Raw genomic sequence first — 20201 nt, 5'->3', positions numbered from 1 at the left:
CAGTCATCTCAACCTTTTTTTTTTGAAGAAGTGATTGACAGGATGGATAACGATAAGATGGACACAATCAGGTGGTGATTTGTTCGGGTGAAACGTTGCCTGAACTCAGATGTGCTTTGGCCCCTGGATGCCCCGAGGACGTCTTGGCTCTTTGATGTCCCACACGCCTTCTATTTGCCTTAGTGGGTGGGAAAAACAAAACCAGAGCAGACCCATGAGTGGTTTTAGAGCAACACTAAGACACTGTTAGTGTTCAAGTTTCATGGGCGCTTTGTAGCAGTTATTTTTTAAGGCATACCTTTAAAATTACAGGATTTTGTTTAATCACATGGCATACCACAAATTTCTTCTAAAAATTTAAAACAAGCAAGTCCTTCATCAGTGTGCTGTTTAGTCACCTTTGAATGATGTAGCTCGATATGTTTAACTAAGAAAAGTGTATTTAAAAGTCTGTCGTTTAAATATTTAATTTGAAACCAAAGTTTTGAATCAAGTCAAAAGGCCTGTTTAGATATATTTCCATGTTTCTGGTGGAAAAAAAAGCAACATGTCCCCATTCTTTGATGTGAGCATTTTTAATCCAGGCAAAATATAATCAACTCCCTAAAAATTTAGCTCTTTTCTGTAGAGACATCCTTATAATGCAAATTTCTAAATTTTCCTCATGTAACAATGAAGCCCTGTCTGTTTTTCTGGTTAATCTGTCTGTCTGTTGACAGTTATTTAGGGTCGAAGCTGACCAGTGTGCAGGATAATTAATAGTAGTCTGATTCATCCTTGTCCAATTGAACAGGGTCTGCTCTGACGAAGGATGCCACAGCTCTGCTCAGCCATGAAAGTCTTGTGTGATTTAAAGCCCGCTGACTCAGAGAGCAGCCTGGAGCTCCGTGTGGATGGAGGTAGCAGGAGTGAAGCAGCCTGCAGAATCCCATTGGAACAATTACTTCTGTCACAGACTGACAGAATCATTATGGGACAAATGTGATATGTGATAACAGAAGGGTTAAAGGTACAGTACAGTATAGCTGCAGACAATATCTTATGTTTATTAACCTTTTTATTCCTCTGTGAGCAACAGTTATTTCCCATAGTCCCCATTTAGTTCAGTTCCTTTATAAATACACACTTAAAATATTAGGCTGCCCATATTAGAGAGGAGTGTACAGATTCATTGCTGCTGCAGCTGCAATGAGAGGAAACTATGAAGTCACTCCACCTGAGTGATAGTCAGCAGTTCAAACAGCCGCAATGAGGCACAGCAAGTTCACGAGTATTACTGAACAGAATCTCAGTTAGAAAAACTTCAACCCTAATTCAGATCTGTTACTTTAATGTCAAGAAATACGGAGTTGTTTTTGTTTTCAGTGGACAGAAGTTCTTGTTCTACAGGTCAAAGACCACGAGGAATATACTTTGGAGGTCAAATGCTTTGGACAAAATCTTTTTAATGAACACATTCTTTGGATTTGGAAACTTCAAAGACCCGATCTGCACATGAGGAAAAAGAGTTTTCTTTGTGACATATTTGCTTTGATTCAATTAAGTTTAGATATGTGTTTTGTTTTGTTTTGTTTACCAAGTTATATATGAGCTATACAACAGATTGTGTATTTTCAGTCTCAACTGAGCCATGACCGTGGGGTACCTCTCATTCACCTTCACCTCCTCTGGATCCTTTGGCATGTTTTTATTCTGGCTCAGGTAGGGAACATACAAAGGAGAGAGGCCTGAGGGTTCTACTCAGTATCTTAGCTGTTCCTAGGACTGCGCTCTTTTGGAGATCTCTGTCTCTCTGTTGTTCCAAGATTCTTTTGAAGCCATGCTCCCAGTTTGGGGGTCAAGGCCCTGAGTAATCCTATTATCACTGACACCACTGTTGCCTTCACTTTCCACATCTTTTCTGGCTCCTGTTTCAGCCCTCTGTATTTTTCAAGCTCTTTGTGTTTCTTCTTCCGAGTGTTGCTGGCATTTGGGATTGCTACATCTATATCCACCATCAAAATGTCCAGTTGGGTATCGATCACCAGTTTATTTATCTGGTTCTGGAAGTCATTCCCCACCACATTTGAAGGTATTTCCCAGATGGACTTTAGGAGTGCCAAACTATACTCTGTACAGATACTCGCATACACTTTTCCAGTCACAAAGCTATGGATGATTGATTAATCATTTCATAAGACTTTCCCCATTTTGTAATTGTTTTAAAATACCAATAAATACAACACAGAAATTCATGTCAAATGCACTTTATGTAGTTTATCTTCAGCAGAGCCACATCACAGCCAATATAAGTGCAGTCAGACTCTCTCAGCACAATGAATGTTCTTTTGAATTCTTCCTTACACCTTTCTTTGGTATCACGATAAAGAGGTTAAGAAAAAGCGTTTAGGAAAAGATAAAGAAGAATTTTTTTTCATTTAGCTTTTTGCTTTTTCGACCAATGTGGGCAGGATGATGGAGTATTTTACTGTAACTTATCCTCTGTAGGTGACGTTGAGACGAAAAAAATCTGTGAAAAATCAGGTTTAACCATTTTTAGTGCCATCATACTAAACATTCATACATATATTTGATCTTATTTTCTTTTTTTCTTCCATACGAATAACTTTAATAACTATGGGCCACTGGTGGTTTTTACTTAGATTAGATAGAATGCCACATTCGATTGTTCATTTCTCACAGCACTTCTCGTCTTTAATACTCAGTGCCTCTATCTCTTTGTACTTTCCCTCCAAAAACGAACCCAAGCATCTCTCTTAATGCTCTGAAAGAGTGGACAGAGGTTGTTTGGGGCAAAGGTGGGTGACCCACCTGCTGCTCTCACCTGTATGTTTCTGTCATCTTCTTCCCCTCGTGATCATAGATGAACTCACCCAGAAAGTTCAGGACTATGAAAAGGATCTTGTCTTTTCTCTTTCCCCCAACTTCTCCTGCAGTGCTTCAGGTTTTCACTTTCACTGGTTTGTTTTTGGACATGTTCTCCTCAGATTCTCTTGTCCTTCCAGATTTCCTGCTTGCTCTTTCTGAGGCAGCTTTTTTGCACATTCACACTTATTATCTGTGCATGTGCCTCTGCCATTAGGCCTCCTTCTTCCTTTTCCTCCACCTTTCTTTTCTCCTGAGCCTCTCCCTAATCACGTTTGGGGAGAAACATTATTATTTCAGTGGAGTAGTTCTGCTCCTCATCACTGGAGGTGGGACCTATAGAGACTGTAGCAGAACTTCTGCTTTATGTCAGCAGATGTGTTCTTTACCACTGACAGTTTGTTACAAGAACTCTGTGTGACTTAAAGATGTTGTATTTGATTGAATGTTATTCATTTGTCTAAAACAAAAACAGCTAGGTTTTTCTTAAGTTCATTCTCAGTGAAAAGCACCTTTCTGGAGCTGAGAGGGTATTAAAGTCAGACATTTTCAGTTGTTCTGGGAGGGTAAAGCAATGCTGTCATGTTCTTTTTAGAAAGAAGAGGCTTTCTCCTGCAATCATTGCAAACAAGCCAACTAGTTCAGTCTCTAATTGTACTGTCATGAACTTTAACATTTTACATGCTGAGGCCTGTGGAGTCTGAGATATAGCTCTGACCTTGGGGTGAACTTGCTGGAATGTCCACTCCTGGTAAGATTGACAGCTGTCTTGAATGTCTTCCACTTGTGAATAATCTTTCTCTCTGTAGAATGATGGACTCTGAATAGTTTGGAAATGTCATTATAACCCTTTGCAGATTGATGGGCAGAAACAATTGCTTCTATAAGATCATTGCTGATGCCTTTTCTTGTTGACATTGTGTTAAAGGGATAGTTCGCCTCTTTTGACATGAAGCTGTATGACATCCCATATTAGCAATATCATTTATGAACATTGACTTACCCCCCGCTGCGTCCTGTGAGCCGAGTTTCAGCCTCGTTTTGGCGATGACAAAGGTAGTCCGGCTAGTTTGCTAGGGTCCCGAAAATAAAGCGTCTTGCTTCTCAAAACAATATGTGTTCAAAAGAGTAATACATTTGCATCACAAAATCATCCCGCCAGAAAAAGTCAGACCTCACAATCGCTTGGCGCTATTTCTCTCTACCTTTGTATCACTGCGTACTGTGTAAACCGTGCAGACCGAAGTGCAGACCGAGCAGTCCCCTGCTTCCGAGCAGTAAACACCGTAACAGGCGCGGCTATCGTTAGGTGGCTGTACGCATTGATATGAAGGGAGGCAAAAATAGCGCCAAACGATTGTGAGGTCTGACTTTTTCTGGAGAACGATTTTGTGATGCAAATGTATTACTCTTTTGAACGCATATTGTTTTGAGAAGCAAGACGCTTTATTTTCGGGACCCTAGCAAACTAGCCGGACTACCTTTGTCAACGCCAAAACGAGGCTGGAACTCGGCTCACAGGACGCAGTGGGGGGTAAGTCAATGTTCATAAATGATATTGCTAATATGGGATGTCATACAGCTTCATGTCAAAAGCGCTGAACTATCCCTTTAACACACACCTGAATGCTCCAGACCAGCAAACTGACAAAACTTATGCTTTTTAGAGGCGCTCACACTTACTGATGATCAGTTAATCAAGTGCATTTGATTAGCTGCACCCGGCTGCTACTTACCCTGTCAAGTCCTTTGGAAGCAGAAAGGGAGTAGTTCAGTGTTCCCACACTGCTTCAGCATTTTGGCTGTGGCTACAGCACAAACACTAGTAAATCTTTCTTTTGTGATCTTTGCGTGCATGTATGGTATGAATGTAACAATCTAAATATTACATAATTTGACCAAGTCTGTGCGGACATGGCAGAAGTATGAATGTAAGATGTAGTTAAATAATGAGCAGTAACTCTTTCTCTTTGATCTCTGTGTGCAGCCAAAGGTCTGCACCAGTTGCCTCTTTCTCCAAGTGGGTTTCTAAGGTTGAAATATTTGCAGACCTTTTCCATTGTCAGTAAAGGGCTGGAAAGCTGTCCATGGATTAAGAAGAAACAATCTTGTGGGTTCGCTGACCTCTGGCCTCATTGGTTTCCCCCCTCCTTAGTTTTTTTTAAGAGTGTGGGCCTTTCCGTTTTCTGATTTTTATGCTGAGTAATAAATTAACTTTAAGCTTCTTCGTGTGCTTCTGCTTACACCTGGGAACTGGTTGGTCAGTTTAAGAAGTTAGTTATCAATATAAACAACCCTTCATCAGTTTAAGGGTGTTATATAAAGCATGAACTGCTTTTTAGTTTTTGCTAAATAAATAATGACACAGTGTAGTATGTTGCCACATACATAAGTTTTAGACCTGGTAAGGAGAGGCTGTACTTCCTTTTTCACCTGACTGTAAATATGTCTAACAAAAACAAAAGGTTATCTTTATCTTTTTGAAGAAGCTGTCCTGACTTGACAGTTCCCACTTGAGTCTTTTCAAAATACTTTCTTTCTCAGCGGGTCTTTCACAGCATGCCATTGGAACGAGATGTGGAAATTCAACTATGAACAGCAGAGTTTATTTGCTGTTTTTCCCCCATGAGGCTATGATGGTTGTTAATTCTGCGCTGACTATTTCATCAAGACACTGAGGAAAATTGTTATGTCTCGTCATATTTGCTAATCATGTTTATGTTATGTCATGTCTTGTTTAGTTTCATGTGTGGGTCCTGTAGGTTTTAGTTTAGTCAAGTCACTCATGTCCAGTCCTGTCATGCACTTCCTGTTTTATTTTGTGTTCACATTTTCCCCTCTCGTTTCAGATCCTGACTTCCTCCCTTTGTGTGCTTTCCCCCATTGTGATTGTCAACCCCGCCCCTGATTGGTTCCACCTGTGTCCCCTTACCTCATGTTCAAATAGTCTTTGTCTCCCTTTGTCTGGTTGTCAGTTCGTCTTGTTCTGTCCCTCACCAAGTTTAAGTCAAGCGTTACTGCATTTTAGTTTGCATTATTTTTGTCATCCTCTTCGGAGCGTCTTTGGTTCTGTATTCTGGAAATAAATACCTTTTGGATTACCTCACTGAGTTGTGCAATTGAGTCCATCAGAACTGTGTCTCAGGCCGCGACAGAACGAACTGACCAACTATGGACTCAGCCGACTCAAAAAACCTCCAATATGCCCTCTCCGCACAGGGCACCAAGATCCATCACCACGAGACACAACTAAGCTCTGTCAGCCGTGGTGTGCAGGAACTCTCCAAGCGTCAGGAGGAGTTTCAATCATCCGTCACGAACCAAGTGAATCACCTGGCTAACCAACTCCACCAAGTCCTGTCTCACCTAAGAACGGCACCCCCAGCGACACCACCGGTGGCGACTCCAGCTCCTGCATCAGCCACGGGCCCGGTTTCTCCCATGACCTTGCGTTTGGCCCCTCCAGAGAAGTTCTCTGGTGACTCAGGTGACTGTAGAACCTTTCTAGTCCAGTGCGACCTGCACTTTAAGCACCACCCGGCAGCCTTCCAGTCAGACCGGGCTAAGGTGGCCTTCATAGTCTCCCATTTAACGGGCAGAGCCGCCACTTGGGCCACAGCGGAATGGTCCAGAAACTCTAATATCTGTCAGTCACTCACAGTTTTCCAAGAGAGTCTAAGCCAAATATTTGATCACTCCTCACCTGCCAGAGAGGCTTCACGGGCTCTCATGCAGATCAAACAGCGTCTGCACCAAGTAATTGATTATGCCATTGAGTTCCGCACTGTGGCTGCAGATAGTGGGTGGAACTCACCTGCTCTAATAGATGCTTTTATGAGTGGACTTTCTGAGCCCATAAAGGATCATCTAGCTCCCTTAGAGCTCCCCCAGGACCTAGAAGCCATCATTGCCATGGCTATTCGGGTGGACAACAGACTCAGAGAAAGGGAGCGAGAGCGGCGTCGGACTGCAGTTCAACCTTCCGGCCACGGGGGTTACATGACCGGAATCCAACCTGCAAGAGCTACCTTTTCTCCCATGCAGGCGGGTTCGGGGAAAATGCAGCCTCCCCCGGAGCCAATGCAGCTGGGGAGGACCAAGATTACTGCAGAAGAGAAACAGCGTCGTCTGAGAGAGGGGTGCTGCTTCTACTGTGGACAGCTAGGCCATCTACTCGCCACCTGTCCGGGAAAAGGTCGAGCTCACCAGCCATGAGGAGGGCGCTGGTGAGCAAGCTTGCCTCAGCCTTTCCTCCTCGTCAACTGACCCAGGTAAAACTCTCCATGAACAATCGGACAGTTACTCATGGGGTTTTAATTGACTCTGGGGCAGACGAAAGTCTTATGGACTGGAGTCTAGCTCGACAGAACCATGTTAAGACTGTTCCTTTGACCCATCCATTAACCGCTAGTGCCTTGGATGGCCGCCTACTGTTTAGAGTGACCCATTGTCCTGAACCTATTCAGGTGACGTTAAAAGACGACCACACCGAGGTTATGCAGTTCCATTTGTTTGACTCAGCGCAACATCCATTGATTCTTAGGGTTCCCTTGGCTTAAAAAACACAACCCTCACATCGACTGGCGCTCAGGAGAAATTAAGGGGTGGGGAGGAGACTGTGCACACACATGTAAAGAGACTCAAGTGAAGCAGACTGATATTCCTGAGATTCCAGGGAATGAATTCAGCAGGGGCATCGACTCAGACTATCCAGACTTATCGAAGATACCTTCATGCTATTATGCCCACAACACCCTTCCCTCATCAGCCACGGGTCTCTCACCTTTCCAGTGTGTCAACGGCCACCAGCCTCCCCTGTTCCCCGCCAGCGAGAAGGAGATCGTGGTCCCCTCGGCTCACGCCATGGTCATCCGCTGTCGGCGGATTTGGGCTGGTGCTTGGCAGGTCCTCCTCCGAAGCTCGGTCAAGATGAAAGCAGCTGCAGATAAACGCAGACAGCCAGCTCCCTCCTACAGGCCTGGCCAAAGAGTGTGGCTGGCCACCAAAGACTTGCCTCTCCATGTCGACTCAAGGAAATTGGCTCCCAGGTTTGTGGGTCCATTTCCCATATCAAAAGTCATTAACCCTGTATCTGTATGTCTACGCCTTCCCAGGTCTTTAAGGGTCCACTCCACGTTCCATGTCAGCAAGATCAAGCCGGTCAAAGAAAGTGCTCTGATGCCGGCCGCCCCTCCTCCTCCGCCCCCACGGATTATCGGTGGCGGTCCTGTGTATACTGTCAGGAAGCTCTTGGCGGTTCGCAACCGTGGCCGTGGGAAGCAGTTTTTGGTAGACTGGGAGGGTTATGGCCCGGAGGAACGTTCATGGGTCCCTTCACGCTTCATTGTGGAGAAGTGTCTGATCCAGGACTTTAATGCACGTCACTCGGGGGCTCCTTGGCCGTCAGGAGTCGGCCATAGAGAGAGGGGGGGGGGGGGGGGTACTGTTATGTCTCGTCATATTTGCTAATCATGTTTATGTTATGTCATGTCTTGTTTAGTTTCATGTGTGGGTCCTGTAGGTTTTAGTTTAGTCAAGTCACTCATGTCCAGTCCTGTCATGCACTTCCTGTTTTATTTTGTATTCACATTTTCCCCTCTCGTTTCAGATCCTGACTTCCTCCCTTTGTGTGCTTTCCCCCATTGTGATTGTCAACCCCGCCCCTGATTGGTTCCACCTGTGTCCCCTTACCTCATGTTCAAATAGTCTTTGTCTCCCTTTGTCTGGTTGTCAATTCGTCTTGTTCTGTTCCTCACCAAGTTTAAGTCAAGCGTTACTGCATTCTAGTTTGCATTATTTTTGTCATCCTCTTCGGAGCGTCTTTGGTTCTTTATTCTGGAAATAAATACCTTTTGGATTACCTCACTGAGTTGTGCAATTGAGTCCATCAGAACTGTGTCTCAGGCCGCGACAAAAATGGTCTTTTCTATAACTCAAGTGCATGCGCTCTTCAGTCTGTGCTGTTCGGAAATGGACTAAATGACACTCAGAAAACATGTAGAATGAACAGAGAATGGAAAATTTACAAAGTCACAGCTGGCAAACATATTGGAATAGTTAAAAGTCCACACAAAGCGCAACTTATGTTCAACAGTTTATTATACAAAAAATCTAATGTTGCAGCTGTTCAAAGTGGACCGATGTTGGATATGTCATTGCTGCTCAGTCGTGACACACAAATTAACGGACAAATTTATGTAGTGCTGTTGAATGGTCAAATAAAGACTTTATATTTCTTTCCCGAAAAAGTTTTCCTTGATCTGTGTTAAGGAGAACTGACTTAGAAAATGACAAGCCTGTTGCTAAGAGCACAACCACGACTGCAATGTGGGTTTTTATGGTGGAACTACATTGGCTTCAGTCGATATAAATTGACGCCTTTGTTGCAGCACATAACGGAGTTCGTGCTATTTCACAACAGGAAACCATCTCATTTATCTCCAGCCATATGAAATACCAAAATAAGTACCACCCATCATTTAAAGTTACAGTAACAATGATCATATTTCAACAGATTTGTTTAATCTGTACCAAACCCAACGGAAAAGATCTATTTTATAATGCCTTTTGTCTTTTTTGCTGAGCCAAATATCTCCTGGCTACAGAAGGGTTTCTGTAGTAGAAACTGTAGTAAACTTCTTCAATAACTGGAATTTGTAAATTATCATAAACCATCATTTTAATTGAAACCAGTGGAAAAGTGTAAGCTGACAATATCCCTGAATGATCTCGTCTGTTTTTTCACGTGGACTGTGTTTTTTTTTCCCTCTCCATTGATAATGTCAGAAGTATGATAGTAGCATTCGTTTCACTGGGCTCTAAACTAAAAAGTCTTCCATAAAGTTGATGGCTTATTCTGGGACGGTGGCTGCCACTGATGAAATTGTCAGCTTGAAGTGCACCAGTTATATGATTACATTTGTTTACAAATACATAAAGAAATGATCAGATCCGAACATTATTCTTGACAGTGGATAGTAGAAATGTAGTTGTGCAGAGGAAAAACTGCAAGCACAGAAAACCCAAAGTGCATATAATTATGTTCTATGGGTTGTTATAAGAGATAACTTCTTACAACTGATATGGGGGCTTTGCATTTTGAGCCATGCAGTTAACCGTTTGTTCATATCTGTTCTGGAGCTTAGCTCTGCCAAACAAACCGGGATCAGCGCTGTTTTCTGCCTACCTGTGTGATGACATTGCACAGAAATCTGTCTATAGCTTTAAATAATCATATTTTCTTCACCAGGAAACCTTTCCGTCCACAAGCATATTCATCTTTTAGCTGTACAGACTCTATTTCTTTTATGCATTTGACACTGATTTTGGGCCTCTAAAGACACACTTTGCTCTGTTTTTCTTCTCCAGTGTCGTTTTTGGACTTCTGAGCTCAATTTATCTGCTTTGATAAGGTGATCAAGAAGCCTGACATCACTCTTAAATATTTGGAGAGAAACTTTAATAACTGCTGGGATATTAGAACAGATTTCATCACCCTCCTGAAAAAACCATAACCATTCTTCTCTCCTCAGAAGTCCCTCCTTAGCCAAACAAAGGCATGTCTGGTCTATTTCAGCCACTGCTGCAGGTCACATCCAGATGGGACCTCTTCTCTTTCCTGCTGCCGGTCCACTAAATGCCATGTGAGGCATTAGGTGATACCTCCCTTTGCTAAGGAGGAAAGAACAAATAAACGAAAAAATGTTGAGGGAAAACAGCTTCAGAGGGACCATATTATAAAGCAGATGTACCAGTGAGCAGAAAACGTCTGGCTTTGAGGTGGGCTAGGGAGCTATTTGTACAAAATATAAATATATTGATCTTTTGTAACTTTTCTTCCTTTATTTTGTTGTTTGTAGGAGTGCACATGTATCATTGAAACTGGGACTAACAGCATCGCAGTATTTACATAATTCTCAAAAGTCTTGAGGGAGCACTTCTTTAAAAGCCACAAAGAAATGGACAGTAACTAATTAGAATGGACAAATCATAAAACAACTGTACTTATAAGAAAGCCCGTTTAAAAGAGGAGAAAATGAATAAATTGGTTGGGAAAAATAACACATTTTGCAGTATTATTCAGCTGCATATCAGATGACAAGTACAAAGTCGTAGACCGTTCAGATATTCCGCTCTTTCTCTATAAAGTGAGTCGGCCCTTTTGTTGTTCTGTTCAGTATTTCAACTGAAAATTTTCATACATTATATAATAATGGTGCTCTACACACAAAGGAAGTGTACACTATATTGGTAGAAATACACCGTCATGCACTGCAGCTTTGAGCCAGGAGCTGATGGAGTGTGCTAAGGCTAGCTGGTGTTAATGTTTGCAGCTTATTATTGTAATTTTGTCAACCATTGAGAATGCCTGGGGAGCAAACGATACTCCTCCAACTTCTCAACCATGAATTGTTTAGTCTGTTTTCTGCCTGAGATGTCGGACAGGAAATCATTAGTAATATCTGTAGCATGTTGGTGGAAAGCTGTAACGGGGCTTGCTTTTTAAACATCGACATACGGGCTACAAGGACAGATCCACCATGGCGCTAAACACAGTTGTTTACCAACAGCTATGTTTTATCGTTTGTGATATTAACTCATTATCAGTGTATAGAAGATGATCATATAGCTATAGCGTCAGTAAATGCTTGTGTAGGTGGATACTGTTCAGTGAAAAAGTTTTAGCAGTATTTTGGTAAGAGACGTTTTTTTTCTAACAAAAATAGCTAACTTGTCCGACATATCAACTCAGATTGGGCATGTAATTCTCCTATGAAATATTGTTTTATTGTTTAAACATTTTATTGGTTGTTTGATGAATGACACAAAAGTGATACATACACATATCATTTTTATTTAATTTTTTGTACGTAAATGTTTTTAACTTCAATCTATGCGTCTGCTTTTACAGCCCAATGAAAATTTCAAAGCTTTGTATTGCCTTGCAGTTGACTGAGAGTAAAACAAACTGGACAGAAGCATGAATAGTGAAGACGGGAGTGATGTAATCACACAATATGTGAAGTCTAGTGAAGATTAATAGATTTATCTGATTTAGGCAGAGGTAATTCATCTAGATAGGATGTAATAAGGGCAGTATGGTCCTGCCAAATATTTAATACGAGATAACACTGTATAATATTATATGGTTACGCAAGCCTTTTGATGTGCTGCTCAAAATATAATCACATTTTCTGTACTTGTGGGGCTTTCCAGCAGAGGTGCAGCAGTCTATATAAGTTTATTTTACATCAGTACAGTAATAGGATTTACAGAATTCTTCAAATAATTAAAACAGAGAAAAGAACTCCATGAAAAAAGAACTGCAATTATTTACATGTAAAAAAAAATCTGAGCTCCTAAAATGAAGCTTGAGAATTTGATATTAATGTCTAACACCCTTAAACTAACTGCAGCTTGAAAAGCACATATGGAGTTAATAGCTATCGTTTTACTGGTTACAACTACGATCTGAGTTGGCTGTGTTACTAACTGAGGCGGGAAGGACCAGAACTGTTCCTAAAACATTTAAAAGGTATCCAAAACATAATCCTTTTAAATGACTGTAATTACTGTAATCTGACACTGACCCTGCTTAATATTCAGACTAAGATGATATTTCTTGAATTATATGACTAAATTTAGGTTGGGGGGGGGGGGGGGGGGGGGGGGGGGTGTTGAGTCAAAGGTTTGGAACGTGGCAAACCTGGACTAGAAACTCTTTTTTTTTTTCCTTGTGCAAAAGGTGTAAATGACATGAGGCAACCAGAACTTTTACTGTGTTCATTGGAAGCAATCAATGCACGGAAGAAGCATGATTGCATTAAAACACTCTCAGGACCACATTATGTGATTCAGTCTGGTGAAATGGACCTTTTTCACAGCAGAAGTTTTGACTTGTTACAGCAGGAAAAGCACAGATGGGATAAATGGCTTAGCTAGTGATCCAGTAAGCTTTCTCCTACTGAGACATGTCAAAATGTTTGATGGGGAAATATATCCAAGCAACCAGAAGTAACAACATTCCACACCACCCATTTTGACACCAAAGCAGTCATTTTACATAAGTTTGTTTGTAAAATCACTTGTCTTAGTACATTTAAAATCCTATGTGCACTACTAACCAACAATATTTACATGTTCATAATAATAGGTTTCTTTTGGAGAACTTCTAGAGAATAACTGCATTTCTGCTCCCAGCAACTTTCGGCAGTATTTTGATTCAACAACTTTATTTACTTTCTGTTCTCATTAGCATCTTTTTCCACTTCAAAAAGCACATTCATGTGAAAACGTACACGCCTTTTTAATTCTAAGGTTTTACATAAAAAGACCAGAATTTCGTTAATAGAAGCCTATATAAATATGTGACACATTTTGGTCCTCAATAATATCAAAGTTCCAACAATTATTTCACAAAAACTAATCAAAAATGTTAAAGTAGTTTGTGAGGGTAAGTAGCAGCCGGGTGCATGCCAATGCACTTAATTAACTGATTAACAGCGAGTGGGGCCATCTCTATAAATGCAGAAGTTTTGGCGGTTTGCTGGTCTGGAGCGTTCAGGTGTGTATTCATACAAACTATTTTGAGTCCATCACTGTAAATCTTCCTACAAGTGGATATCGCCGCGCTCAGACTCTACAGGCCTCAGTTAGCATGTTAAATATTCAAAGTTCATGACATCACAATTAGAAAAACTCTGAACAAGTATGGCTTGTTTGGAAGGTGCTGCAGGAGAAAGCCTCTTCTCTCTAAAAAGAACATGGCAGCACAGCTCAGGTTTGCAAAGTTGCATCTGAACAAACCACAAGACTTCTGGGACAAAGTCCTCTGATGAGACAAAACCTGGGCACCTTGCTGTTATTGAGTCCACCATGAACTCCTTTGTATACCAAAGTGTTTTAGAGTCAGATGTGAGGCCATGTGTCTGACAGCTAAAGGTTGGCTGAAACTGGGTCATCAACAGGGCAATGATCCCAAACACAGCAGCAAATCTACAACAAAATGTCTGAAAAAGAAAAGAATCAAGGTGTTACAATGATCCAGTCAAAGTCCAGACCTCAGCCTGACTGACATGCTGTGGTGGGACCTTAAGAGAGCTGTTCATGAATCAGTACAGCAAATCTCAATGAACTGAAACAAAATTCCTCCACAATGATGTGAGAAACGCATGACATCATACAGGAAACGACTACTTTTCTGCATGAGGATTACTTTAAGCTATTGCTTCTAAAAGTGTTCCCATTAACTACTGCATCATGGGGTGGACTCAGTTTTTCACACACTGTTTCTGCATTTTGGCTTAGTTTCTGCTAAATAATGACGCAGTGTGATATTTTTTATGTGGTGTGTCATGTTTTGTTTTTCCTTTAAGTTTGTATTTACCTTATTTTTACGATCCTGTGGGAAGCAGAAAACTTTCCATTATGTATACCTCAGAATCAACGGAGCATGTACTTTCTATTTCACACGACTGTATGCTTTAAGGAGTCCTTTTTACTTTCGGACCTTTCAGAGACAACCAATACAAAAGAAAAACATTATTTCTGTGTGAAGAAGGCTACTTGCTGTATTATCAGGTGGTAATCAGGGGATTATCTTGACTTAACAACATCATCTGAAGGAGGAGAGAACAAGGTTATTAATAAGCAGAGCACACACGATAATCATGCCAGAGTATTTTGGTCAAACTGTACTATAAATGGCTTGGTGAAACACGCCCTTGCAGAACACTGGTGGCTTCCTCTCCTAATATTCTGAGTTATTCTGAGTTGGCTGAAGTCTTACAGGTTTCCTCACAATTTATAAGAAGACAGTCAAATGTTGGTAAATAGTGAGCAAATTGGAGCATTTAGCTGCGAGACAGCCAAACATTTTCCATGAAAGCAAGAAGGAACCACCACAGACCTAAATGTAGAGAAGATCTGATTTTTGTCAAAGGTCCAGGTCCACAAAAATGTCAGTGTTGTGTTTCATTTGTTTGCAAACAAATTTATCATAACAACTTTATAAGCCAATAACATGTCAGTGTAAGCAGCCCCCATAGGAGACTCACAGTATAATATAGTAATATAGCAGCATATTTTTATAGCTTAATTTGTAACCTGGGGCCAGTCATTTTCCATAGATGTTCTCTATGGAACATACATGTCCCATTTCCTTACACAGACTTTAAAGCATTTGAACATAAAGGGAATCTATACATAAAGCAGACTGAGAAAGCCCATGTTTTTCTCACAGTAAGAGCTAAATTCAAGTGAGCACACTGGAAGTGTAATGAATTAGACAGGAATTGGCTGCAAAATTCTGAAACAGGAAGAAGACTATAAAATGTGTTGCCAGTGGATGACAATGTCAAAAAGGAATTTATGTTTTATAGGCTTTGACACTTAGAAGACCATTTTTTGCCTGTGAGTTACAATCCCTATAACGGGCTGCTAAAAAACATTGCCTGACATTACAGATCAGAGATCACTGTCTTCCACAAAAAGCTACAATATTGTACGAAATAGATGTTTGAGTTGCATCGTGGCAGAATGTTTAGAAGCAAGGTATTTTTGAATGTATGACACACTTTATTTGTGAAAGTGTCTTGAATTGTCTTGGAGGTCTAGGGGGTGGACAGTGGGTTGGTAAATATGCCTTTCGTGGCCGTTTCACCATCACATTAAGATTACGTAACTTGCATATACAACAATTTTAACTCCGAGAAGATGGGTTTGATATTTCTATAAATATCACATTTTTGAGGTTTAAAATCCCACAGACCAAAGTCTCAGTGCTGTTCAGATACATGTAGACCGGATGACAACAAAAGCTGATAGCTATCAAGGCAGTTTAGTCTCCCCCTGTCATTCTCTTTCATGCCAAAGAGCAAATGAAATTGCATATTGACAAGGGGCTTTACAGCATACCACACTCGTTACACTGAAGATCCTGTTTAGAAAGTCATTAGCTATGGCGTGAGGTGGTTACTTACTTTGCAGCCTTTTCCCAGAATTCTCCTGATTCAGAGAGCAATGCCTGCTTTATGTTTGAACCCCCCCCCCCCATCTTGCAGCCCCGTGCTGTGCCCTGTGTCAGCTGTCAATGGAATGACCTCTTATTATCACTGAGCAGCAAGCTTTAATGTCCTTGTGAGTGGGTGTGTGTTTATGTGTGCTACAGTGCTCTTCATAACTGAGTAAATACCCTCTGGCATGTAGCAGCGATTCTGATCCAGAGACTCTGGCTTCGTGTGTGTGCGTGTGTGTGTGCATATACATCTGCATGTCTCTGTGCCTGTTTGTGTGTATGTGACGCATAAAAAAAAAACATAGGCTGCTTTGCAACAGCTTGGAAAGTGAAAAAAGGTGCAACATTTTCCCACCTGTAAATACAAAGGTGGCCAATACTGTTTTAATTAAAATAGAGGGTTGTTTCTCTATGCCACACACTGGCTGTTGGTGAACACACACACACACACACACACACACACACACACACACACACACACGCCCACACATGCTCTCCAATTGCTGACCAGCGGTGCCGACCTGTTCTCGTCTTTCTAGCAGCCCATCAAGGCAGCCTGCAGGGTGGACAGCCCCTTCACACTCAAGGGTCCTTCTCAGATCTCATTACACTGTATTACAGCGAAGGCCAACATGTGTTCCCACGATGGAAAATCCTGCTGCTCTCAAGGTACAGCTAAAAAAAAAACATTAATTCAGCCTCCTATTCCTCATGTTCATAAAATCATGGCCTGAAGATACCAGCCACATGGATGGTGTTGCTCCAACACACGGGTAATGAATGAGGGGTGCCACAGGCCTGTTTTTTTTTTTTTTTTTTTAGAAAAAGGGAAAAAAAAAGACCCATGTGAGATATACTCTGACTAAAATCTCACAGGATGTGAGAGCTCCAGCTGAGGCTGGCAGTGCTGAATCAAGAAAGAGCGGGCTTCATTAATAAAGTTTTTTGTTTGTCTTTTTTGTTAAGGGTGGTATTTTTAGAGCGAATGTGGAGCGGTTCATTCAGCAGCTGTCACCCTCCTGGGATGAGTGCGTGTGTGTGTGTGTGTGTGTATGCATGAAGGTGAACGCTGTTATTAGTTCATGGTCACCTTCCCGGCTTAGCAACCAGTGACGGCTGGGTGGGGTGTGAAAGCAAGCCAGGCCACACACACCTCATACGTGGCTGCTGTGTGTATACTCCGGGGTTTCATTCTCAGCAGTATGGATTACAGTCAGAGGCCCTGAAACAGACTGGGTGGGATACATTTTCCACAGTCAGACACAGAAATATTTGTAAACTGACAGTTTTTTGTTGTTGCTGTTGTTAGATATTCATTTGAGTCACATTTACATGATGAAAATGGACTTAAAGCAAATCTTTAAAGTCAGAGTATTCACATCCAAATTAGTGGAAGGGTTTAGGAATTGCAGCTCTTTATTATGTGGACCTCTCTTTTTGCAGGGCGCTCAAATGAGATTAGACCACATTAACCAAAAGATTAAATGTAAATATAATATATCTTTGCAGATAATGACCTGAACCCACTGATATTACCAAAGAACAGGCTCCTCCTTTGTGATGTCCTTTCCTGCAGCTGTCCTGGTTGTCAGTCGGTTTAAGGTGCAGATTATTCCTCCTCTTTATCTTAATAAAATTGTCGAGTTTCTTTTGCAGGATCTGTGCTGTGTAGCACTATGAAATCAACTTGGCAGACAGTAATGTTCTACACTCTTTAGAACAGATCTGGCCACTTCTTTCCTGTCACATCTACACAATTCCCCCTGTACCATTTGAAGTGCCCACAGCATCTCTCTGCCTCTGATTGTTTCACAGATGATGTTGTAAGCTTCAGATAATTAGCCAACCACAGCCTCCTGCATATGTTTATTCCTCATCATTCTGGTACAAGTTGATTTTATATCTAAAGAATGCTGCCCCAGAGCTGCTTTGGCTTTTATAGATATTTTTCAGCAAAGTCTAATTTGACTCTTCTGCTCTTGAGGCTTGTGTATGGTTTGCACCCTTTGGTGAACCCTCTGAATGTGCTCTTGTGAAGTTTTCTCTTAACAGTAGACTTATGTAACGCCTACCCCCTTAAGAGTGTTCTTCATTTTTTACTGTTGAAAGTATCCTGTGCTTATCCGTCAGCATTGTTTTTTTTGTGGACGTCTGGGTCTTTTCATGTTTCCGAGATCATCAGATTCCAAAAGCAAAACTGATGGCAAAATATGAGGGGTTATCCCACTCTAGTCCATGAAACAGCTTGAGAGTCGATTATCAAACCAAAATTGCATGTGTCCAAAACTTTCTGGACCCAACTGTATAATAGCCAGAACACACCACCTGGAAAAGCTAAAGAGCTCAGATAGCTCATCCTCTTCATGCTGATACTAATGCATGATCTGATAATGTGTGTTTATGATGTTTGAGGGATTTGACACTGAGGTGCACCAGGCCAAAATATTAAAAAGATAGTGTGCGTGGAACCCCGACCGGCAGCACAGAGGGATGTGGAATGGGGAGGCCCAGAACTCTGCTTCTACAAAAATAATAATAACATGCTTCTCTTTTGCTCCCTCTGTTTCAAAATCTCAGCCTGCTGCGCTCACAGGGGCAAGAAAGAATTCCTGTCTGGAGATGCCAGAAGCTGTTAGTCTGAGCTGCAGAGTCCAAATTGCTGCATTAAGACAAGAGGGAGGGATAACGAGTAATACTATGCAGGGAGTTGCCCAAGCCAAACTAACATAGAGAGGGGAGAGGGGCATGTTTGCAGGTTTTTAATTGAGTGGGAGGGGATCCATTATTTCTCTTTCTCAGTTTCTGCCCTCTCATACATTCTTTTCTGTCATTCTTATTTAACTTCTTCCCTCGTTCCTTGTCTGCTCTTCTTTATCTACCTTTCCTCTTAAGTCTTCCATTCTCAAAGTTATTTCATTTTTGCTGGCTCTTTGTTCATTTCCCTCTTCTCCTCCACGCATCCCCTCTCTTTTTCTCATTTCCTTCATTCCTTTCCTCCCTCTTAACCTCTGTTCCTCAGCACTTCACAGTTGAATCTAAGTGCCTTTCTACCTGTCTGATAAAGTGACAGACACACTCTGAGAGGATGGAATAACAGTTACACACTGAGCTCCGAGTGTACATTTTGACAGCCCTTAAATGCTGCTGCCTTGGCGGTGACAGGCTGCTGAGGACTGTAGTTGATGGGGCACAGTTAAAGTTACAGCGGCAAATGGAAAAGCACCACAGAAAGGCATTTAGAGCTACTTCACATGCCCCCAACCTTTGTGCAGCAGCAGCATATATATGGAAAGGTATTGAAAGCAGAGGGTCACATACATCTCATGCTCAAACACATCCTGAGCAACCAGGATAGGGAGTCTGATAATTTTTTCAACTTGGTTGAATTTTGACCCGTCTACACATGGTCATTCCCTTTCCTTCTTCACTTGTCGTTTGTTTGACTTTTTTTCCTCCCTCAGCTCAGTATTATACACCTCTGAGCTGCCACCATGGAGTTTGATTTATTTCCATTGGGTGCGAAAGGGAGTCCGACCTTAAAGGCTCTATGGTGGTAGGGGTGTGGCAGGTAGCATGGTGTTACAACACCGGCCCTTGTGGATTGCATTGCCACTCTGCTGCACTGATGTCATTCGACATTCATACTTAACTCATACCCTGCAGAACAGCTATCTCGTTACCATTCAGAGCAGAATTTAAGAAGAGTAAATCCTCAGCTGTAAGAGTCTCCCTGGATGTTATTTATCCCTGTAGCCAGAGGGAGATCCCATGTGAGTACAAGGCATTCAGGGGTTAACGTGAAATCCTCCTTATTCCCCTCATACAAGATGATTTATTCCTCAGACTTAAGTTGTAGCACATGTGTCTCACATGGACAGAGGAGCACATCGGATATGAGTACTGCCCTCTATACCTTGGGACTCATTTGTTAAGGGTCCAAAAGGGTCAGAGAGAATTTTTGACCCCATAATCAACCAAGCCTGCCGGCTGTGGCATACATATCAGGTGTTGTATATGTTCTTTGTGCTGCTCAACAAGAAAGGGCCTTCAATTCAAGTACCAACAGCTGGCAAGCTGTCATGCTAACATCCATCCTTGCACATGGACAGGCAGAATATGCAAGCCAACAACTGACAAAGTGTTACTTTTAATCTGAGAATGAGTCATTATACATCCACAGATCTATGTCATTGAATCACAAGAGAATTTGGATGTAACCGAAGGCTAAAATTGTGTAAGAGCTATTAAGATGAGATGTAAAGGTTAGAAATCAGGATATCAAAGTCATGTCAAGGCTTAAAATACATCATTGTCTCTATTG

This window comes from Odontesthes bonariensis, chromosome 16 (assembly GCF_027942865.1).
Source record: "Odontesthes bonariensis isolate fOdoBon6 chromosome 16, fOdoBon6.hap1, whole genome shotgun sequence".
NCBI classification, from domain to species: domain Eukaryota; kingdom Metazoa; phylum Chordata; class Actinopteri; order Atheriniformes; family Atherinopsidae; genus Odontesthes; species Odontesthes bonariensis.
The sequence above is the reverse complement of the archived record's forward strand: the minus strand, read 5'-3'. Positions refer to the sequence as shown.